The sequence below is a fragment of the Astyanax mexicanus genome, chromosome 21 (genome assembly GCF_023375975.1).
Source record: "Astyanax mexicanus isolate ESR-SI-001 chromosome 21, AstMex3_surface, whole genome shotgun sequence".
NCBI classification, from domain to species: domain Eukaryota; kingdom Metazoa; phylum Chordata; class Actinopteri; order Characiformes; family Acestrorhamphidae; genus Astyanax; species Astyanax mexicanus.
This window is the reverse complement of record NC_064428.1, coordinates 10,913,894-10,938,955: the sequence shown is the minus strand read 5'-3', so window position 1 is coordinate 10,938,955 and position 25,062 is coordinate 10,913,894. Positions and strand designations below refer to the sequence as shown.

At 38.4% G+C, this 25,062-nt stretch overlaps 1 protein-coding gene and 1 pseudogene across 9 annotated transcripts in view; both read right to left on the bottom strand.

The window, feature by feature from the left end:
- Positions 1-25,062, bottom strand: part of LOC103029360 (ribonuclease inhibitor-like) — a 605,885-nt gene that overhangs the window by 95,205 nt on the left and 485,618 nt on the right. The gene's annotated exons all lie outside the window — the stretch shown is intronic.
- LOC125785902 (exosome complex exonuclease RRP44-like) lies at positions 16,011-24,593 on the bottom strand (annotated as a pseudogene).

Genomic DNA, 25,062 nt, shown 5'->3' with positions numbered 1-25,062 from the left:
GGTGATGACGGTCAACCAGCAACAGGTTTTAAGCCTAACTGGCCTCCAGGGGCCTCTTTGCCTGTAACGCTCGAACCCCGTAAATCGCCGCTTGCGGCTATATTTAGGGGTTCGAGCACGTAGTGCTAGAAACCCTATTGTAATTGTTCTGATTATTAGGGGTTCGAGCACGTAGTGCTAGAAACCCTATTGTAATTGTTCTGATTATTATTATTAGGGGTTCGAGCACGTAGTGCTAGAAACCCTATTGTAATTGTTCTGATTATTATTATTATTATTATTAGGGGTTCGAGCACGTAGTGCTAGAAACCCTATTGTAATTGTTCTGATTATTATTATTATTATTCTTATTCTTTTTCTGCCATAGAAGTGATTGGGCAGAAGAAACCGTAAGGCCTACAGGGCTGAGACTTGGTCATATGGTAGTACTTCTCACCGCTACTCAGATTCAAAAGATGAGCCCGATCGGCCTCAAGGGGGCGCTATGGCGAAGGTCAACGTGTTTGGCCCCGTAACTCCTACGCCCTGATAGCTAGAGCAAAAGTTTTTGCCTTATATGATTCCTGGGTTAATGGCAAATCAAAAAGGTCAATAGAACCACTAAGCTCCGCCCACTTAGATTTTTTGCTATTTAGCATAATATGCAAAACCTACTTTTGAGAACTTGTCCTAAACTCATTGACCAATCCTGACATGTTTGGTGTCAAACAACTCAGCAGAGTCCCAACCTCAATAATTATTAAAAAAATCTTGAAATTTGCAAAAAATATGGCCGCCATATGCAAATTAATCTTACCGTGGCACACCCAAATTTACTTTAACAGCTGTAACTTTTGAATGCTTAAACCGACACTAATGCCACTTTAGACCTATGATGCCAACATGATTCTGAGGTAGCATGTCAATCTGTGTAGACATACGCCCCCAGGGGGCGGAGCCAAAGCTAAAAATCTGTTTCTCAGGAACTGTACAAGCTATGAAGCTCTCCTTTGACATGTATCATCTATGGCCTATGTCCTAATGTTTTACGGAAGGAAAATTTGATATGCAAATTTTTGCGATCGTTATTAGCCAATCAGATTCCAGCAAGCTTTTGACATGCTAAACAATGACCAATCAGGACGATACTTATACCCTACATGTATCTCAGGGCCTTCTATCATCCATTAAAATATGGCGTTGATTGGCCTCAAGGGGGCGCTATAGCAGAACATCAGTTATATCTAAAGGTACAAGTGGCCTAGGCTTGTTATTCTTTTTTAGTTGTATACTTTGCTGTAGCCTTTACAACTTTGTAATTACATGTGTTTACCAAAAATGCAAAGATTTTCATCAGTGGCCAAAAGAGTAAAAATTGCTCTTTTCGAACTTGTCTTTAAGTCCTTAATCAATCAAAACAAATTTGGTCTTGATGCAATCTTGAGACCCTGTAGGTAAATAATTATCAAAAAAATCTTGACATTTTAACTACTTGAGGCCCATAAACCTTGATCAAACATGTACGTGAAAGCCTTTTCAGAGTTATTTGGCCAAAACTCTGTCAAAGTTTAAAACATGCCAAAACTGTTGAAGCTACTAATTAACAATGACATTTGAAGCACATGTGCCAAGTATGAGCCAAATAAGTCGTCAGTAGGCTCTACAGTGAAATATTAACTATTTTCAATTTATTCTATTTATCGCTATTTTCCAACCTAAATGGACAGAAGACAGGAACCTTTCACCCTATCAACACACAAATTTATACACATATATAGACTGATATTGTGATCTTGATTGCAAATTTTCAGCCAAATCGGACATGTTTTGCCTCTACAACGGCTGGAAAACTACAGCGATTTTGTAGGCCTCAAGCCTGTATTATCGCTTTTTTCAAATCTAAATTGACAGAAGTCAGGAACCTTTGACCCTATCAACACACAAATTTACATACATGTATATACAGACCACTTGATCATGAGTACCAATTTGGAGCCCAATCGGACTTTTCTTCTCTTTTTAATAAATAGAAACACACTGATAGGGAATGTTCTGTCTTACTTATAGAGTGATAGATTTCCAGCAGGTTATATGTGGTCTCTTGCTGCGCTCTGGTGGTCATTTGGTGAAACAGCTACATTTGAATTGTTCTAAATTAACCCTTTCCAGACGACGGACGCGCGGGCGCGTCAAACGCAGCGTTGCTGGGTGTTTCTATAAATAGATTTGCAATAATACGGCACAGAAACACAGTTCAAACATTTCCTGAATCAACAGAGTCCGCCCTTTTATGATATCCAATCCTGAGTCTGTACGTCACTCAGGTCCGGATTTATATGCCTTTTAGACGAGCAATACGGTCCGCCTCTCTTGTGTGACTGGTGGATTCGCGTGTCTATCACCAGCCTCTCATCTGCGACTGGTGGATTCATGTGTCTGTCACCAGCCTCTCATCTATAATTGGTGGATTCATGTGTCTGTCATCTCTGTTGGTTGTGTAAAACTGACCAATAGGCTTTCAGAAAATCACAAAAAACCCTCCCACACATGATTACATCAGTCTGAGTCATATAGAAAGACACGTGGGGGCGGGGTGTAAACAGTTCACCGCGGCTCAAGTTACAGCAGCGTTAGAGAAGCAGCGGTTTTAGGTAGAAGTGCATCAGCGGCTTTGATTCTTATAATGAGGAAAAATATAGAACCGATCAGGATCCAACTGAAGATCTGTGAGTGTATTTAGTGTATTTATAAAACTGTCACTCATTAGGGATGTTTTGTTATGTGAGTTCGCGAGCTAGCGAGCTAAATGCTGCTGCCGTATGTAGAGAAAGGATCTTTGGGGAAACGCAGGGCTGATAGAGAAGCTGGAATCTCTCTCTCTCTCTCTCTCTCTCTCTCTCTCTCTCTCCCATACACACACGCGAACACACACACTCACACTCTCTCTCTTTCACACACACACACACACACACACATACCGACACACTCTCTCTCTCTCTCTCTCTCTCTCTCACTCACTCACTCACTCACTCATGCACACACACAGTAAACACTGAAGCTAGTTAGGTTTCTGTAGTCATGATCTGACAAAATTGATTAGTAAACAGTAAATATTTACTTTGCTATTGGAAAATTCATTTTCTACCCATTAGTAAATATTTATTGTATAAAGTTTTTTTTCTTTCTTTTAGTAAAAGTAAGCTTCACTTACAAATTGCATACAAATAAACATTTTATGACCACTGATGGATTGTGCCATATATATCATACTGTTATGTTCAAATTAGACTTTGTTGTATTTAGTTTTATTCTTATTTTTTATTTGTGTGTGTAGTGAATGCAAAACACTGGTAGTCTGTTTAGGTGTAAAGTGAAGTGAAGTGTAGTGAAATAAAAGAGAGTAAATCCACCGTCTCTTCAGGTGGGCTCTTCTGCATTCCACTTAGGTGAGTGGGAGAAAGGGAAACTTAGTTAGCTTTTATATGTGAAAGTAAGCATTTTCTAATGAACAGACAATGTTTTTTAATACAGTAAAGTAAACATTTACTAATGAACAGTGATTTTTTTTTTATGTTTATGTCCAAGTTTATGGCTGTTTGCTGTTGTGTCAAGTACAATGGCAACATGCTACTGAATAAATGTTTTTACAAAAATTTAATTTTATATCTTTATTTTACATTTATATATTATTTTATATATAGTTAACTACTGATGTGAAGCTAAGACTTTAGTAAATAAATTTCAAGCACCAAAACATTTTATCCACACAAGTAAAATATATTTTTAACATTATATAGGAATAATTTTTAAATCGTATTTCACATTTTTGAGGTTTAGGGCCACATAATCTCTTCATACATCCTCCAGGCCACTTATTCCCTTATTATTGAGATAGTTGAGATTATTCTGAACATTTTGATATAAAATATGTGGGTATTATTTTAAATGAAAGTGCCTTTAAAGGCAAAATTAAGAAAATATCCAAAAATCGAGATAATGCCCCTAGACTGGAAAGGGTTAAAGCTCTGCAGAACTTATTTAATCTTGCTTGTCTTGCTTAATTGAAGATCTTTATCCTTCTTGGTCATGCTAGTCAGCCACCTGGGTCATTCTTGTTTATGCTCCACCCACTTAATTTTTTTTTTATTTGCATAATATGCAAAACTTACTTTTGAGATCTTGTCCTTGGCTCCTTGACCAATCATGACATGTTTGGTGTCAAACAGTTCAGCAGAGCTTACTCCTCAATAATTATTTAAAAAATCTTTACATTTATAAACAATATGGCCGCCATATGCAAATGAGTTCTACCATGGTGCAGTAAAATGTCTTTAACACTTATAACTTTTGAATGCTTAACCTGACACTAATACCACTTCAGTCCTTTGATCATTACATGATTCTCAGATACCCTGTCAGTTTAAAAAGACATACACCCCCCCAGGGGGCGGAGCCAATGCTTGATAGCTGTTTCTCTAGAACCATACAAGCTATCAAGGTCGTCCTTGCCAATTATCATCTATGGCCCATGCACTAATGGTACACCAAATGAAAATTTGATATGGACACTTTTGTGGTCACTATTAGCCAATCACATTCCAGCAAGCTTTTGACAGGCTGAATGTTAATCAGGTCAAAACTTATGTACTATTATTGATATTATTGGTTATTAATATGTGCCCTTGTCATGCCTCACTGCTGATTATTGTGGCTTGTATATTTTCAACATAAGAACTGAAGTTGTTTCACCAAATGCCCACTAGAGTGCAGCAAGAGACCACATAAAACCTGATGAACACAACAGCTCAATTTATTAATGCATTTCAACTAGTTTACTCACACCACTCATCTGGCATTGTCATTATGGTCACGCTGGTCACCTAGATTGGTTATGGTGCCCATCCAGCTAGGTCATTCTGGTCATTCACATTGGTCATTATGGTCCTGCTGGTCATTACGCCTTTTCATCATAGCAATGCTGGTCATCCAGCTTGGTCCTACTGGCCAACAACCTTTGCCATGCTGGTCATCCAGTTTGGTGATGCCGGTCAACCAGCAACATGTTTTAAGCCTAACTGGCCTCCAGGGGCCTCTTTGCCTGTGACGCTCGAACCCCGTAAATCGCCGCTTGCGGCTATATTTATTATTATTATAGTTCTTATTCTTTTTCTGCCATAGAAGTGATTGGGCAGAAGAAACCGTAAGGCCTACAGGGCTGAGACTTGGTCATATGGTAGTACTTCTCACCGCTACTCAGATTCAAAAGATGAGCCCGATCGGCCTCAAGGGGGCGCTATGGCGAAGGTCAACGCGTTTGGCCTCGTAACTCCTACGCCCTGATAGCTAGAGCTAAAATTCTTGCATTATATGATTCCTTGGTTAATGGCAAATCAAAAAGGTCAATAGAACCACTAAGCTCCGCCCACTTAGATTTTTTGCTATTTAGCATAATATGCAAAACCTACTTTTGAGAACTTGTCCTAGGGTCATTGACCAATCCTGTCATATTTGGTGTCAAACAACTCAGCAGAGTCCCAAACTCAATAATTATCAAAAAAATTGAGAAATTTTTAAACAATATGGCCGCCATATGCAAATTAATCTTACCGTGGCACACCCAAATTTACTCTAACAGCTGTAACTTTTGAATGCTTAAACCTACACTAATGCCACTTTACACCTTTGATGCCAACATGATTCTGAGGTAGCCCGTCAATCTGTGTAGACATACGCCCCCAGGGGGCGGGGCCAAAGCTAAAAATCTGTTTCTCAGGAACCGTACAAGCTATGAAGCTCTCCTTTGGCATGTATCATCTATGGCCTATGTCCTAATGTTTTACAGAAGGAAAATTTGATATGCAAATTTTTGCAATCGTTATTAGCCAATCAGATTCCAGCAAGCTTTTGACAGGCTAAACAATGACCAATCAGGACGATACTTATACCCTACATGTATCTCATGGCCTTCTATCATCCATTAAAATATGACGTTGATTGGCCTCAAGGGGGCGCTATAGCAGAAAATCAGTTATATCTAAAGGTACAAGTGGCATAGGCTTGTTATTCTTTTTTAGTTGTATACTTTGCTGTAGCCTTTACAACTTTGTAATTACATATGTTTACCAAAAATGCAAAGATTTTCATCAGTAGCCAAAAGAGTAAAAATTGCTCTTTTCGAACTTGTCTTTAAGTCCTTAATCAATCAAAACAAATTTGGTCTTGATGCAATCTTGAGACCCTGTAGGTAAATAATTATCAAAAAAATCTTGATATTTTAACTATTTGAGGCCCATAAACCTTGATCAAACATGTACGTGAAAGCCTTTTCAGAGTTATTTGGCCAAAACTCTGTCAAAGTTTAAAACATGCCAAAACTGTTGAAGCTACTAATTAACAATGACATTTGAAGTACATGTGCCAAGTATGAGCCAAATAAGTCTTCAGTAGGCTCTACAGTGAAAAAATAACTATTTTCAATTTATTTTATTTACCGCTATTTTCCAACCTAAATGGACAGAAGACAGGAACCTTTCACCCTATCAACACACAAATTTATACACATATATAGACTGATAATCTGATCTTGATTGCAAATTTTCAGCCAAATCGGACATGTTTTGCCTCTACAACGGCTGGAAAACTACAGCGATTTTGTAGGCCTCAAGCCTGTATTATCGCTTTTTTCAAATCTAAATGGACAGAAGTCAGGAAGCTTTGACCCTATTGACACAGAAATTGACATACATATATAGACTGATATTGTGATCCTGATTGCTGATTTTGAGCCAAATCAGATATTTTTTGCCTCTAATATGGCCAAAGAGCAACAGCCATTTTGTAGGCCATAAGCCTGTATTATCACTTTTTTCAAACCTAAATGGTCAGAAGTCAGGAACCTTTGACCCTATCAACACACAAATTTACATACATGTATATACAGACCACTTGATCATGAGTACCAATTTGGAGCCCAATCGGACTTTTCTTCTCTTTTTAATAAATAGAAACACACTGATAGGGAATGTTCTGTCTTACTTATAGAGTGGTAGATTTCCAGCAGGTTATATGTGGTCTCTTGCTGCGCTCTGGTGGTCATTTGGTGAAACAGTTACATTTGAATTATTCTAAATTAAAGCTCTGCTGAACTTATTCAATCTTGCTTGTCTTGCTTAATTGAACATATTTATCCTTCTTGTTCATGCTGGTCAGCCGCCTGGGTCATTCTTGTTTATGCTCCACCCACTTAATTTTTTTTTAATTTGCATAATATGCAAAACCTACTTTTGAGATCTTGTCCTTGGATCCTTGACCAATCATGACATGTTTGGTGTCAAACAGTTCAGCAGAGCTTACTCCTCAATAATTATTTAAAAAATCTTTACATTTATAAACAATATGGCCGCCATATGCAAATGAGTTCTACCATGGTGCAGTAAAATGTCTTTAACACTTATAACTTTTGAATGCTTAACCTGACACTAATACCACTTCAGTCCTTTGATCATTACATGATTCTCAGATACCCTGTCAGTATAAGTAGACATACACCCCCCCAGGGGGCGGGGCCAATGCTCGATAGCTGTTTCTCTAGAACCATACAAGCTATCAAGGTCATCCTAGCCAATTATCATCTATGGCCCATGCACTAATGGTACACCAAATGAAAATTTGATATGGACACTTTTGTGGTCACTATTAGCCAATCACATTCCAGCAAGCTTTTAACAGGCGGAATGTTAATCAGGTCAAAACTTATATACTATATACGGGTTATTTATATGCCCTTTTTATGCCTTGTGTTTTTTCAATTTAAGAACTGAATTTGTTTCACCAAATGCCCACTAGGGTGCAGTAAGACACCACATAAAACCTGATGAACACTACAGCTCAATTTATCAATGCTTTTCAACTAGTTTACTCACACCACTCATCTAGCATTGCCATTATGGTCTTTATGGTCACGCTGGTCACCCAGCTTGGTTATGCTGGCCATCCAGCTTGGTCATGCTGGCCATTCACATTGGTCATTATGGTCCTGCTGGTCATTCAGCTTTGTCCTCATAGTAATGGTGGTCTTCCAGCTTGGTCATAGTGGCCAACCACCTTTGCCATGCTGGTCATCCAGTTTGGTCATTATGGTCTTCCAGCTTGGTCAATATGGTCAACAAGTTTGTCATCCAGATTAGTCATGCTGGTAATCTAGCTTGGTCTTCACGGTCATGCTGGTCATCCTCATCCAGTTTGGCGATGCCGGTCAACCGGCAACATGTTTTAAGCCTAACTGGCCTCCAGGGGTCTCTTTGCCTGTAACGCTCGAACCCCGTAAATCGCCGCTTGCGGCTATATTTATTATTATTATAGTTCTTATTCTTTTTCTGCCATAGAAGTGATTGGGCAGAAGAAACCGTAAGGCCTACAGGGCTGAGACTTGGTCATATGGTAGTACTTCTCACCGCTACTCAGATTCAAAAGATGAGCCCGATCGGCCTCAAGGGGGCGCTATGGCGAAGGTCAACTCGTTTGGCCTCGTAACTCCTACGCCCTGATAGCTAGAGCAAAAATTCTTGCATTATATGATTCCTTGGTTAATGGCAAATCAAAAAGGTCATAGAACCACTAAGCTCCGCCCACTTAGATTTTTTGCTATTTAGCATAATATGCAAAACCTACTTTTGAGAACTTGTCCTAGGGTCATTGACCAATCCTGTCATATTTGGTGTCAAACAACTCAGCAGAGTCCCAACCTCAATAATTATCGAAAAAATTGAGAAAATTTTAAACAATATGGCCGCCATATGCAAATTAATCTTACCGTGGCACACCCAAATTTACTCTAACAGCTGTAACTTTTGAATGCTTAAACCTACACTAATGCCACTTTACAACTTTGATGCCAACATGATTCTGAGGTAGCCCGTCAATCTGTGTAGACATACGCCCTCAGGGGGCGGAGCCAAAGCTAAAAATCTGTTTCTCAGGAACCGTACAAGCTATGAAGCTCTCCTTTGGCATGTATCATCTATGGCCTATGTCCTAATGTTTTACAGAAGGAAAATTTGATATGCAAATTTTTGCGATCGTTATTAGCCAATCAGATTCCAGCAAGCTTTTGACAGGCTAAACAATGACCAATCAGGACGATACTTATACCCTACATGTATCTCAGGGCCTTCTATCATCCATTAAAATATGGCGTTGATTGGCCTCAAGGGGGCGCTATAGCAGAAAATCAGTTATATCTAAAGGTACAAGTGGCCTAGGCTTGTTATTCTTTTTTAGTTGTATACTTTGCTGTAGCCTTTACAACTTTGTAATTACATGTATTTACCAAAAATGCAAAGATTTTCATCAGTGGCCAAAAGAGTAAAAATTGCTCTTTTCGAACTTGTCTTTAAGTCCTTAATCAATCAAAACAAATTTGGTCTTGATTCAATCTTGAGACCCTGTAGGTAAATAATTATCAAAAAAATCTTGACATTTTAACTATTTGAGGCCCATAAACCTTGATCAAACATGTACGTGAAAGCCTTTTCAGAGTTATTTGGCCAAAACTCTGTCAAAGTTTAAAACATGCCAAAACTGTTGAATCTACTAATTAACAATGACATTTGAAGCACATTTGCCAAGTATGAGCCAAATAAGTCTTCAGTAGGCTCTACAGTGAAAAAATAACTATTTTCAATTTATTCTATTTATCGCTATTTTCCAACCTAAATGGACAGAAGACAGGAACCTTTCACCCTATCAACACACAAATTTATACACATATATAGACTGATAATCTGATCTTGATTGCAAATTTTCAGCCAAATCGGACATGTTTTCCCTCTACAACTGCTGGAAAACTACAGCGATTTTGTAGGCCTCAAGCCTGTATTATCGCTTTTTTCAAACCTAGATGGACAGAAGTCAGGAACCTTTGACCCTATCGACACAGAAATTTACATACATATATAGACTGATATTGTGATCTTGATTGCAAATTTTGAGCCAAATCAGATATTTTTTGCCTCTAATATGGCCAAAGAGCAACAGCCATTTTGTAGGCCATAAGCCTGTATTATCGCTTTTTTCAAACCTAAATGGTCAGAAGTCAGGAACCTTTGACCCTATCAACACACAAATTTACACACATATATATGCAGACCACTTGATCATGAGTACCAATTTGGAGCCCAATCGGACTTTTCTTCTCTTTTTAATAAATAGAAACACACTGATAGGGAATGTTCTGTCTTACTTATAGAGTGATAGATTTCCAGCAGGTTATATGTGGTCTCTTGCTGCGCTCTGGTGGTCATTTGGTGAAACAGCTACAGGTGAATTATTCTAAATTAAAGCTCTGCTGAACTTATTCAAACTTGCTTGTCTTGCTTAATTGAACATATTTATCCTTCTTGGTCATGCTGCTCAGCCACCTGGGTCATTCTTATTTATGCTCCACCCACTTAATTTTTTTTTAATTTGCATAATATGCAAAACCTACTTTTGAGATCTTGTCTTTGCCTCCTTGACCAATCATGACATGTTTGGTGTCAAACAGTTCAGCAGAGCTTACTCCTCAATAATTATAAAAAAAATCTTTACATTTATAAACAATATGGCCGCCATATGCAAATTAGTTTTTCCATGGTGCAGTAAAATGTCTTTAACACTTATAACTTTTGAATGCTTAACCTGACACTAATACCACTTCAGTCCTTTGATCATTACATGATTCTCAGATACCCTGTGAGTTTAAGTAGACATACATCCCCAGGGGGTGGGGCCAATGCTCGATAGCTGTTTCTCTACAACCATACAAGCTATCAAGGTCATCCTTGCCAATTATCATCTATGGCCCATGCACTAATGGTACACCAAATGAAAATTTGATATGGACACTTTTGTGGTCACTATTAGCCAATCACATTCCAGTAAGCTTTTAACAGGCGGAATGTTAATCAGGTCAAAACTTATACACTATATACGGGTTATTTATATGCCCTTTTTATGCCTTGTGTTTTTTGAATTTAAGAACTGAAGTTGTTTCACCAAATGCCCACTAGAGTGCAGCAAGACACCACATAAAACCTGATGAACACAACAGCTCAATTTATCAATGCTTTTCAACTAGTTTACTCACACCACTCATCTAGCATTGTCATTATGGTCTTTATGGTCACGCTGGTCACCTAGCTTGGTTATGCTGCCCATCCAGCTAGGTCATTCTGGTCATTCACATTGGTCATTATGGTCCTGCTGGTCATTCAGCTTTGTCATCATAGCAATGCTGGTCATCCAGCTTGGTCATACTGGCCAAACACCTTTGCCATGCTGGTCATCCAGTTTGGTGATGCCAGTCAACCAGCAACATGTTTTAAGCCTAACTGGCCTCCAGGGGCCTCTTTGTCTGTAACGCTCGAACCCCGTAAATCGCCGCTTGCGGCTATATTTATTATAGTTCTTATTCTTTTTCTGCCATAGAAGTGATTGGGCAGAAGAAACCGTAAGGCCTACAGGGCTGAGACTTGGTCATATGGTAGTACTTCTCACCGCTACTCAGATTCACAAGATGAACCCGATCGGCCTCAAGGGGGCGCTATGGCGAAGGTCAACGCGTTTGGCCTCGTAACTCCCACGCCCTGATAGCTAGACCAAAAATTCTTGCATTATATGATTCCTTGGTTAATGGCAAATCAAAAAGGTCAATAGAACCACTAAGCTCCGCCCACTTAGATTTTTTGCTATTTAGCATAATATGCAAAACCTACTTTTGAGAACTTGTCCTAGGGTCATTGACCAATCCTGTCATATTTGGTGTCAAACAACTCAGCAGAGTCCCACCCTCAATAATTATCGAAAAAATTGTGAAATTTATAAACAATATGGCCGCCATATGCAAATTAATCTTACCGTGGCATACCCAAATTTACTCTAACAGCTGTAACTTTTGAATGCTTAAACCTACACTAATGCCACTTTACAACTTTGATGCCACCATGATTCTGAGGTAGCCTGTCAATCTGTGTAGACATACGCCCCCAGGGGGCGGAGCCAAAGCTAAAAATCTGTTTCTCAGGAACCGTACAAGTTATGAAGCTCTCCTTTGGCATGTATCATCTATGGCCTATGTCCTAATGTTTTACAGAAGGAAAATTTGATATGCAAATTTTTGCGATCGTTATTAGCCAATCAGATTCCAGCAAGCTTTTGACATGCTAAACAATGACCAATCAGGACGATACTTATACCCTTCATGTATCTCAGGGCCTTCTATCATCCATTAAAATATGGCGTTGATTGGCCTCAAGGGGGCGCTATAGCAGAAAATCAGTTATATCTAAAGGTACACGTGGCCTAGGCTTGTTATTCTTTTTTAGTTGTATACTTTGCTATAGCCTTTACAACTTTGTAATTACATGTGTTTACCAAAAATGCAAAGATTTTCATCAGTGGCCAAAAGAGTAAAAATTGCTCTTTTCGAACTTGTCTTTAAGTCCTTAATCAATCAAAACAAATTTGGTCTTGATGCAATCTTGAGACCCTGTAGGTAAATAATTATCAAAAAAATCTTGACATTTTAACTATTTGAGGCCCATAAACCTTGATCAAACATGTACGTGAAAGCCTTTTCAGAGTTATTTGGCCAAAACTCTGTCAAAGTTTAAAACATGCCAAAACTGTTGAAGCTACTAATTAACAATGACATTTGAAGCACATGTGCCAAGTATGATCCAAATAAGTCTTCATTAGGCTCTACAGTGAAAAAATAACTATTTTCAATTTATTCTATTTATCGCTATTTTCCAACCTAAATGGACAGAAGACAGGAACCTTTCACCCTATCGACACACAAATTTATACACATATATAGACTGATAATCTGATCTTGATTGCAAATTTTCAGCCAAATCGGACATGTTTTGCCTCTACAACGGCTGGAAAACTACAGCGATTTTGTAGGCCTCAAGCCTGTATTATCGCTTTTTTCAAGCCTAAATGGACAGAAGTCAGGAACCTTTGACCGTATCAACACACAAATTTACACACACATATATACAGACCACTTGATCATGAGTACTAATTTGGAGCCCAATCAGACTTTTCTTCTCTTTTTAATAAATAGAAACACACTGATAGGGAATGTTCTGTCTTACTTATAGAGTGATAGATTTCCAGCAGGTTATATGTGGTCTCTTGCTTCGCTCTGGTGGTCATTTGGTGAAACAGCTACATTTGAATTATTCTAAATTAAAGCTCTGCTGAACTTATTTAATCATTATTGTCTTGCTTAATTGAACATATTTATCCTTCTTGGTCATGCTAGTCAGCCACCTGGGTCATTCTTATTTATGCTCCACCCACTTAATTTTTTTTTAATTTGCATAATATGCAAAACCTACTTTTGAGATCTTGTCTTTGCCTCCTTGACCAATCATGACATGTTTGGTGTCAAACAGTTCAGCAGAGCTTACTCCTCAATAATTATAAAAAAAAATCTTTACATTTATAAACAATATGGCCGCCATATGCAAATTAGTTTTACCATGGTGCAGTAAAATGTCTTTAACACTTATAACTTTTGAATGCTTAACCTGACACTAATACCACTTCAGTCCTTTGATCATTACATGATTCTCAGATACCCTGTGAGTTTAAGTAGACATACACCCCCCCAGGGGGCGGGGCCAATGCTCGATAGCTGTTTCTCTACAACCATACAAGCTATCAAGGTCATCCTTGCCAATTATCATCTATGGCCCATGCACTAATGGTACACCAAATGAAAATTTGATATGGACACTTTTGTGGTCACTATTAGCCAATCACATTCCAGCAAGCTTTTGACAGGCAGAATGTTTATCAGGTCAAAACTTATACACTATATATGGGTTATTTATATGCCCTTTTTATGCCTTGTGTTTTTTGAATTTAAGAACTGAATTTGTTTCACCAAATGCCCACTAGAGTGCAGCAAGACACCACATAAAACCTGATGAACACTACAGCTCAATTTATCAATGCTTTTCAACTAGTTTACTCACACCACTCATCTAGCATTGTCATTTTGGTCTTTATGGTCACGCTGGTTACCCAGCTTGGTTATCCAGTTTGGTGATGACGGTCAACCAGCAACAGGTTTTAAGCCTAACTGGCCTCCAGGGGCCTCTTTGCCTGTGACGCTCGAACCCCGTAAATCGCCGCTTGCGGCTATATTTATTATTATTATTCTTTTTCTCCTGAAAAAACAGTTGTGCAGCCTAAACCGTAAGTCATAGAGAAATGAAACTTGGTAGGTAGATGTAGGATCAGTGCATCTCGGTGGACAACAAAAATGGCACCGATTGGTCAAGTGGTGGCGCTATAAACAAGGAAATTCATTTTTCACAATTTTCTCAATAACTCAAAAACCATAAGACCTACATTCAAAATTCTTTTTTTGATGGATTCCTTGGGTCAATACCAACAACTTTCCAATTTGGACCATGCACTTCCGTCTATATAGATTTTTTGCTAATTTGCATAATATGCAAAACCTACTTTTGCAAACTAGTCCTAGGAATTTTGACCAATCCTGGCATGTTTGGTATCAAAACACTCGTGAGAGCATGCGCTTCAATATTCATTAAGAAACAGTTGAAATATGTAAACAATATGGCCGCCATATGCAAATTAGTCCTTCCGGATATATGCCCCATTCACTTCAAGAGGTAAATTTGGAGCACTGTTTCTCAGCAACCGTGCAACCTAGCAAGTTGAAACTTTGCATGCAGAATCTATCATACAGCCTCTAAAGGATGTTCAAAGGGCAACTTAATCAATCAACATGGCTGAACACCATCAGCCAATCAGCATTCAGCAGACATTTTGGCAGGCTGAATGTTGCCCAATCTGGATGACACTTGGCAGTTATGTTCAGGTGGAGACACTCTAGTGACCTGCAAAGTGCTGAAACAATCCGCCCACTGGGGGGCGCTGTTCCAAAAAAACGAGTATATGTCAATCATGCTGTACTATTTTGACATCTAATTGTTTTTGCCATATTTAGTACAGTGGCTCTGACAAACTTCTCAATACAACTATGTTTAAAAAGTGCTTTGTTCATTCATAATTGCTAATTGTTTGAAAATAGCTATATTGAAACTACTCTCTGGATATTTGGCCTATCACCTCCATTTCAGTCTTGCTGCACACTGTAGAGTCTCTAGGTAAATGTACATTAAAAACATTTGTGAAAATTTCACATACAATACTCTCCAGGCATCAAGCAATCTGTGCGTCCTTGGAATTTCTAACCTAAATTGCTGTAACTCTGCAGTATTTGCTGTAATCTCACAATGTTAAAGACCTCTGTACAATATCACTCTGATGAAGCGCCATTTAATACAGAACTAGATTAAGAATAACTTGACATTACATGTCATATCAGAACATTCACTCCTTTGTGCCTCTTCTCAACATTAATAACAGGTGAAAGACTTTTGATCATTTCTAAATGTGACAGAATGTCTCCAATTGAGTTAGACCTTCTTACACATCACCATCCTATGCTCTAGTAGGCACCATTGTGCTAGTTGGTGCTTGATGAAGCGCCATTTAATTCAGAACTAGATTTATAATAACTTCGTAATTACATGTCATATCAGAACATTCACTCCTTTGTGTTAATTTAAACTTGTTTGGTCAAACATTTCAGCTTGTTCTGCAAAGGTTCAAAGGTCAATCTGAATACCACTTTGTGAACATTCTGGTTGAAGCCACCTGATCAATACCAATAACATGTAGACACCTTTTGACTAGTTCTAACTCACTTAATGAATATCCTACAAAGTTCACTAGATTTACATGTGAATTTAAGCACTGATCAGGTTGAAAGGCCTCTGCTCAACATTAATAACAGGTGAAAAACTTGATAATTTCTAAATGTGACAGGGCATCTCCAATCATATTAGACCTTCTTACACATCACCATTCAATGCTCCAGTAGGCACCATTGTGCAAGTTGGTGCTTGAACCCGATGATTGCCGCTTGCGGCTATATTTTTGTTTTATAATGGTAATTACTATGCTATATCAGTCGTGCTGTACCTGTGTGTTGAAGGCCACCGAGGCTCTCTGGGCGTACTGGGCCATCTTGTGTCTGTAGTTGTGTTTGTCCATCAGGTCCGGGTAGGTGCTGTCTGCGTTTATGGCCACAGCCAGCAGCCGATGCACAATGATATCAGAGTACCTGAGTAGAAATGAGAAACAAATGAGAAGATAAAAAATAAACATTAACTTTAAAATAAAGGTTGCACAGCTACAGTTAAAGGAACGAGGGATGATAAAAAGAAAAATAGAAGAGTGCTGGTTAGTACAGCTGTGGATCGGAGCTTGGGGACCTGCTCTACTGTACTCAAAGAGGTTTGATGGCTATATGGACGTAGAACTGTAGAAGTGGCTTTAGATGTTCGAAAATTAATGGCAGTGAATGAAAGTAGGGGTGGGCGATATGGCGCTAAAATAATATCATGATATTTCATGGTGTTTTTGCAATAACAATACTTTTGGCGAAATGACAAAACAAAAAAAATAAAGAATACACTACTGCAACAAAATAGAAATTTAATTCTAAATGAGCTGCATATGATATGATACATGGCACACCCCTAACTGATATATATATAAAAAAAAAAAAAAGAATTTTATTAGATTTGAAACAGAAGTCAATAATCAAAAACGTCATAATACTAATAATGCACTCTTCCAGATAGCTTAATATATCCAGGATTAAATTAAAATAAATGATACTGGACAGATATAATCTGTCTCTAGTAGATATATAATGGGAAATGAGAACAGTGTACATTTGTTGCAAAAAAGTATAAATAAATAATATAGTACAATCTACTCCAGAGAGTCCTATTCTATTGGCAGTATTTCACGGTATATCACAGCATTTTTATTATAATTGTTTGCATGACTGGGCTTTAATATAGGTTAGTGAGTTGTACTGTTAAGAGTACATATAATATAAAAAACTAAGGCTTTAAATTTAGGCTTTTATTACTATTGGGTTTACTTTATCGAATGAAATTACACAATATAGGAAGAAATCAGACTTTAAGATCAGAAAAATAGCTGAGAAATGTAAACAAAATGCCTTAAAAATAGATACACTAACAAATTTAACACGGCTCCCTTTACAAAATTAAATATTTGAATAAATAGTTCCATAAACCCTATAAACAAACCAAAAAATACTCAATGTTTAAGTATTCAAAGACATATTTCTCAAAAGTTTAATATCAATTTACTATAGGTTATCCCTGAAGCCATTAGAGGCTTTACAGTATTTAAATCAGCTACAATTCCCTTCTTTCTCCAGTTAACAAATACATTAAATGTATGGCGGTATGAGAGAAATGCATACTGGTTCAAGTTCACCACGCGGTATACCGAATGAACCGGTATACCACCCAGCACTAACTGAAGGTAAGAACATCATTCTGAGAGCATGTCAGGTCCTGCTCACCTCCTGATGGGCGAGGTGAAGTGTGTGAAGATGGGCGAGGCCAGGCCGTAGTGGTGGAAGTCGCTGTCCATCCCCGAGCAGAAGTAGACAGCCTGCATCATGCAGCGGGTGGCCAGGATACGCAGCAGCGTGTTGAAGTAAGGAAAGTCCTCCAGAGTGGCTTCGTTCAGAGAGTCCGCCAGAGCTTTCGCTGAATCTGTGCGAATATCCAAATCCTGAGGAAGAGAAAAAGAAGAAGAGTAGAAGATGAGATGAAGATGTGCATGTGCATCGAGTGTAAGCTGTGAGGTGTTATCTTGTGAGTGAGGCTGAATGCTGGCCAGCGTGCTCATGGCAAGACGAAGTGGCGAATTATGGGAGTTTGAAAGAGGCCTGACAGTGGCTGCAGCATTCGCCTCCACAGTCTTAGGATTTCCAAAGTTTTGCAATAAGCATTTTGTGCATCAATCCACAGTGAAATGTGCATCCAGTGAATATATCATAGAAAGCATTACCCAGACCTAGCTGTGTATTGTTTTTACATTTCCAATATCAATATGATGCTTTGAATTCACTACAGACACCTAAACTACGTTATTTTCAATACCTTTTTCTAAATTTGTACCCAAAACATACAAAAATCAATAATTATTCTCACAAAACGCATTTATTTAACAGCAGACAAGAGTAATCTCATTCTCATACTGTCACCATGAGAGAGACATCTTTCTCCATCTTGTTTAAACAAATGTTTGTGGTGCTTTATTAATTACAAAAACAGCAGCATTACTTTCACTGTCTTTTAAGAAGTGAAGGTTTTGGTTCACTTCTGGCAGACTTACTGTATTTTATCTCAAGGTAGAGTGCAAAAGACACAGAGCAAGAGATAGCACTAGTGAGCAAAAGTAAGCACAAGAGAGGCAGAGACAGCGCAACAGAGACCCTACACACACATAAATCCATGGCAAAAGTGATGGAACCATATACAGCAGGGGTGTTTAATTAGAATTCAGTATGGTCCAGTTAGAGAAAATTTCGCCAGGCCAAGGTCCGGACCGTTGCCATTTTTAACTTGTGTTATGGGTCAGTATTATATACTGTATACTGAAGAAGCCTATAGTACTCCTGTCAGTGTTTTATGTCATCAACAACTGAAAGACAAAACAAATTACACATACTTGTATATTTCAAAAATATGTATTGTTTTATATAGGCATGTAACAATCATACAGTAAATGGGAACACCCTGAATAATTTAACTTATCGAGTCTATTAATGTGAATCTGTATGTCAGGTTTGTTTCAAAATGCTATATTTATAATTATAATAATTGTATTTATATTAGATTTAGGCCTGCCTGTCATGATAATTACATGAATGATAAAATCATACAATATATGGAGAAATGTTTGCTGAATATCAGCTTTTTTTTTTTTAAACAGCAGTTTTATTTAATTTAATATTTTTACTGTATCATACTTTATTATGTTGTGGGTAAAACTGATGTGGGAAGTTGCGAATGCTTTTTGTCCCCTGGGGGTTGCCTTAGTTTTGAGGTAGGGTTGTTTTAGGAGTAGAAAGGTTTTTTTTTTTCTTGCTGAGGAGTTCTGATCAGGTGGAGTAAAGTGGACTATTTTGCACTCTTGTCTCGGTTGGTTCTCTTTAATTCCTACAATTAACACCGCGAGGTTACATTACTGTTAGTATGTTTTATAAAGGTAGTATTTTGATTTCCTTTTCTGGTGCGCACCATCTGTATTAGCTTTTCTCGCTTTATTCTCCGACTTCTCATCACCTGCTTCGCCTGTGTGTGCTCCTCCGCGCTCTCGCATCTACACAGATCTGATTGGCAGAGGAGAGCGTTTGGTGATTTTACAACACACGTGATTGGTCTGTGAGTGTACTGCGCTGTAAAGCACGTAAACCATAAAGACGATAAACGTTCCGCCGCTTTAAATGAACACTGTCAGAATTAAATCCTTCTCTGTAGTTTATCGGTTTGGGTCCGGATTGGACAACGTCTGGGTCCGGACCCGGACCGCGGTCCGCCTATTAGTGACCCCTGAGATACAGTAACTCGTCCCATGTCCCATTGGTCGTATTGGTCGTGTTTTTACAGTAGAATGAGTTATAAGCGTCACATGTACCCTGGATTTAGCAGCTTTGATGAGGATATTGTAGTTGGATGGCGGGGGGTGAGGGGTGTTTTCTGAGCAGGGCGCATTCAGAGAACTCGTCATAGATCTTCTGCGTCACTGAGATATTCACCAGCAACATGAACTCCTCCACCATTGAGTTTGTTTCTCTGAGAGAGCAGAGAAAAAGAGTTTTTTTTTTTTTTTTTTTACAAAAATTATCAGGTCAATAACAATATAATTATATAAAAAAATAAAAACAAATATACAAGTATTACAAAAAAAAATTAATAGCATCTTTTAGCCAAGTAACAAAATAACATCTAATTCACAACAATGCTCTAATAAAATTCACTTCAGCTCTTTGGTCTGAAGATCTATGGGGTTGTGAGTCTCGCTGTCCATGTGGAACCGAACCTCTGGAGAGGACAGAGTCAGAGCCCTGCAACAGAAAACATTATATCATACACATGCTCTTATTATTATAATAAACTAATAAGAAATATAAAACTACATTACAAAACAGTCCTTCATGCTGATTGAAAGCATGTAACTTAACTTCAGAGATACACAACCTGATTATAAACAATAAGTAATAATCAAATAACCCCCACCATTATTACGGCACCCTGGTAAAATACACTGCTCAAAAAAATAAAGGGAACACTCAAATAACACAATATAACTCCAAGTAAATGAAAGCAGGTTCACACTGAGCACATGTGACAGACGTGACAGAGTCTGGAGATGCCGTGGAGAGCGGTCTGCTGCCTGCAACATCCTTCAGCATGACCGGTTTGGCAGTGGGTCAGTAATGGTGTGGGGTGGCATTTCTTTGGAGGGCCGCACAGCCCTCCATGTGCTCACCAGAGGTAGCCTGACTGCCATTAGGTACCGAGATGAGATCCTCAGACCCCTTGTGAGACCATATGCTGGTGCGGTTGGCCCTGGGTTCCTCCTAATGCAGGGCAATGCTAGACCTCATGTGGCTGGAGTGTGTCAGCAGTTCCTGCAAGATGAAGGCATTGAAGCTATGGACTGGCCCGCCCGTTCCCCAGACCTGAATCCGATTGAGCACATCTGGGACATCATGTCTCGCTCCATCCACCAACGTCACGTTGCACCACAGACTGTCCAGGAGTTGGCGGATGCTTTAGTCCAGGTCTGGGAGGAGATCCCTCAGGAGACCATCCGCCACCTCATCAGGAGCATGCCCAGGCGTTGTAGGGAGGTCATACAGGCACGTGGAGGCCACACACAATACTGAGCCTCATTTTGACTTGTTTTAAGGACATTACATTAAAGTTGGATCAGCCTGTAGTGTGTTTTTTCACTTTAATTTTGTGTATGGCTCCAAATCCAGGCCTCCATTGGTTAATAAATTTCATTTCCATTGATGATTTTTGTGTGATTTTCAACTTTGTACAGAACAAAGTATTCAATGAGAATATTTCATTCATTCAGATCTAGGATGTGTTATTTGAGTGTTCCCTTTATTTTTTTGAGCAGTGTATAAATCAGTCTATTTACTTAATTTAAAAGATTATTAAAATGTCATATTCAAATCTAATGGGTCTTTTTATATGTTATGTCTTTTAAGTGATTGTTCTTAAAATATATAGAGACAATGTATAAAATGCAGAAAATTAATTTAAATAATTTTTTACTTAAAGATTCAACTAAATTATGTGCTCAATGTTTTGCTTTTTTGGCATTTGGCCAGCATGATATTAAGAAAACTACAGACAACATTTCTCCCAAATTCCAAATAATAATATTGTCATTTAGAGCATTTATTTGCAGAAAATGAGAAATGGTTGAAATAACAAAAAAGATGCAGAGCTTCAGACCTCAAATAATGCAAAGAAAACAAGTTCATATTCATAAAGTTTTAAGAGTTCAGAAATCAATATTTGGTGGAATAACCCTGAATGAAGATGAAGAACAGTGTTAATAACAGGGGAGGAAATCACAGAGCATCTCACGATACGATATCACAATACTGTGATTCTGTGTTATATTCGATATGTCATGAGAAAATTCTCTACAATTCTTCACAGCCTCTGTGTAACTGAAGAGGATAAAAAAATCCTAAATAAGCAAATACCAGGAATTATGGGTTTATTTTTTTTTTATTTAACCAAGTATATTTTTCACTGCATGTTTACCTTATTCATTTGATTATAGGGCCACCTTGTGGAGTAATGAAGCAGTTTGACTTTAGTACCATATTTTTTGCATCGGATTATAAGGCGCACTATTAATGAAAATCTATTTTCTGGTCTATTTTCATTCATAAGGTGTACCAGATTATAAGGGATATTAAGTGACATTAGTAAGGATGCCTACTTTAAAGTGAGCAAGGGTGTCGCCAAGTTTTCCTTCTAATAGTGAAGCTGGGGGGAGTGCCTAAGTAAACAAAACTGTAATTCTTTAATAAAACATTTTCTTTTAAAGTCAAACGAGAGCTGGATGTTAATCTACACAGATTTCTCGACTGAAAAACTGTTAATTTGGGTGAGTAAAGTGCTTCCGTTTATTTACAGTAAGCTAAGAATTTCAGCATTAACTGTAGCTTGTTTTAACACAATAAACACGCAGACTACAGTCCAAAATACTCGTCTCTGAACAGCAAAAGAGCTATCGCTGTGGTTAGCAGCTAATGATAAATGCTGCTGCTCCCAGCATTAGTGCTGGTGAAACTTCCCTGAAAACTACCTTTACTTCAGCTGCAAAGTGGCTTTACTGCTCCTTACAACCTGACTGGTACAATTCATACATAAGGTGCACCAGATAAGGTGTACTGAAGATTTTGGGGGAAATTAAAGTATTTTAAGTGTGCCTTATAGTCTTACAAATACGGTAAGTCAATTTACTAAAGGGGGGCTAGTCATGTGGTGTTTAGAGCACCCATGTTTAAATAAAAATATCCATATTTGAAGCCATGTATCGAGATGATTTATCGCAATAAAGATATTTTGACCCACCCCTATTTTTTATACACTACATGGACAAAAGTATTGGGACACCTGTTCATTTCAGAGTTTCAATGTTCAAACATGGTTATGAGGATCTGACTGCATTTAACTACACCAGTAATAGTAGTGAGGACAGGAAGTGATGTTGGAAGAGTAGATAAGACAAGAAAGTGTGTAAACTGGTTACCTCTTTGATCTGTGATTGGTTGAGCATCCCGCAGAATGGTCGCCAGTTCCTCTTGATAATCCCCACCACTCTGCCTGTGGGTTTTAGAACACTCGTGTCCAACACGGTGCTCTCCAACTGATCAGAAAACAGCAGAAAGAAAGACATTTTCACAGATTTTCACCACATTTTGGCCTTGTGAATTGTTTCAAGCCTAGCTTTAGCTAATATATGAGAATCTGCACTGATCTACAGCCATATCAATAAGTCACCTTCTTCTCAGCATCCTCTTCTTCTGCATCTTCATCATTGGGCCGATCGTCCTGCAGCACCACAGAGGAGGGGGCGACCCAGCGCTCTTTAGGGAAAAGCTCAATAGCGACCAGGTCCTGGTGCACGGCCCGATTCAGGTTCTGGAGCCCCTGCAGTAGAACCTGCAAGCACACAGTACAGGCAGAGTGAAGCCAACTAGGGCTGCAACGATTAGTCGATATAATTGCCAATGTCGATTATTTAAATTTGTTGACTACAAATTTCATTGTCGACTAATCGTTATTTTGTGACAGTACCACATTACACACAGTGCCGGGGATAAAAGCACAATGGGAGACTTAGTTTGTGTGTCAAAAAAAATGCCCAAACACAACAGATTACAAATTAAATCACTAAATATCAGTAATTTCCATGTTTAAACAACATTCACATATTTAAATGTTCTGCTGTTTCTATTGTTTTTAGAGATGGCAGAAATAATCGCTGACTAATCGAAAAAATTATCGTCAGATTAGTCGACTACCAAAATAATCATTAGTTACAGCCCTAAAGCAAACACTGCATTAGTAACAAACATTAGGCATGGTCAATAGTTCTTTACAGGGATTGGACAAGCAATTCGTGCCTTTGCACATCTATGTCACCAATGGGTGCAATCAAAAGTAGCTGAATGCTGCATTCATTTAAAGGGGTACCCACATACAGCTCTGGAAAAAATGAAGAGACCACTTCAGTTTCTAAATCAGTTTCTCTGATTTTGCTATTTATAGGTTTATATTTGAGTTAAATGAACATTGTTTTTTATTCTATAAACTACAGACAACACTTCTCCCAAATTCTAAATAAATATATTGTCGTTTAGAGCATTTATTTGCAGAAAATGAGAAATGGCTGAAATAACAAAAAAGATGCAGAGCTTTCAGACCTCAAATAATACAAAGAAAACAAGTTCATATTTATAAAGAATTTAAGAGTTCAGAAATTAATATTTGGTGGAATAACCCTGGTTTTTAATCACAGTTTTCATGCATCTTGGCATGTTCTGCTCCACCAGTCTTACACACTGCTTTTAGATAACTTTATGCCTTTACTCCTGGTGCAAAAATTCAAGCAGTTCAGTTTGGTTTGATGGCTTGTGATCATCCATCTTCCTCTTGATTATATTCCAGACGTTTTCAATTAGGTTAAATCAAAGAAACTCATCATTTTTAACTGATCTAATATTTTCTTCCAGAGCTGTATACTCAGACATATACATCGTACCTCAGTGCTGTCCTCTCCTTCCCCATGGATGAAGACCGTGGCCTCCAGGTTGTTCTCGGTTGGCGCGGAAAGAGCCCTGCAGGAAAGTGCCGCTCTTAATGCCCGCCTGGATTCTGGACAGCGGCAGGTGTTCTGGGAACATCAGCTTACTGCCCGTTATATCATTCTGCAGGAAGATTATTAGGAAAATGTGAGTTTAAACAGGAGGAATCTTACAGGGAGGAAAGGGTTCATCACTGCTGATCTCACCTGATCATCAGACGCCAGTGCCAGACTGTCCACCAGCTCAGGATTACCAATCAGGCTCTTAATGTACTCCTCACCTGCACACAAACACATCCATAAAACCCTACTGATTCATCTGTTTATCCAACTATCCATCCATTCATTCATTAATCCAAATATACATGCACCTATTCATCCTTTATAATTGCAATCCATCCATCTTTCTGTCCACCCCAATAGATATCCATACATCCATCTAATTATATATACATCTTACTATTACTTACTATTGATGCATTTGTCCATCTGACTATACACTACTCTATCCCTGTATCCATCCTCACAGCCTTTCATCCATTCTTCTGACCATCCATCCCAATACACTGTCACAAATCCATTCATCCAATTATCCCACTTTGAACCCCTTTCACTATCTAGTCAGGCATCCATCTGTCCATCCAACTTATCCATTAATCCCACCCAGCCATCCTACACCCACCTGTTAAAATGATCTCACTACTTGTCCATCCAGCCATCCAACTGTGTATTAGGGGTGTCACGATTCTC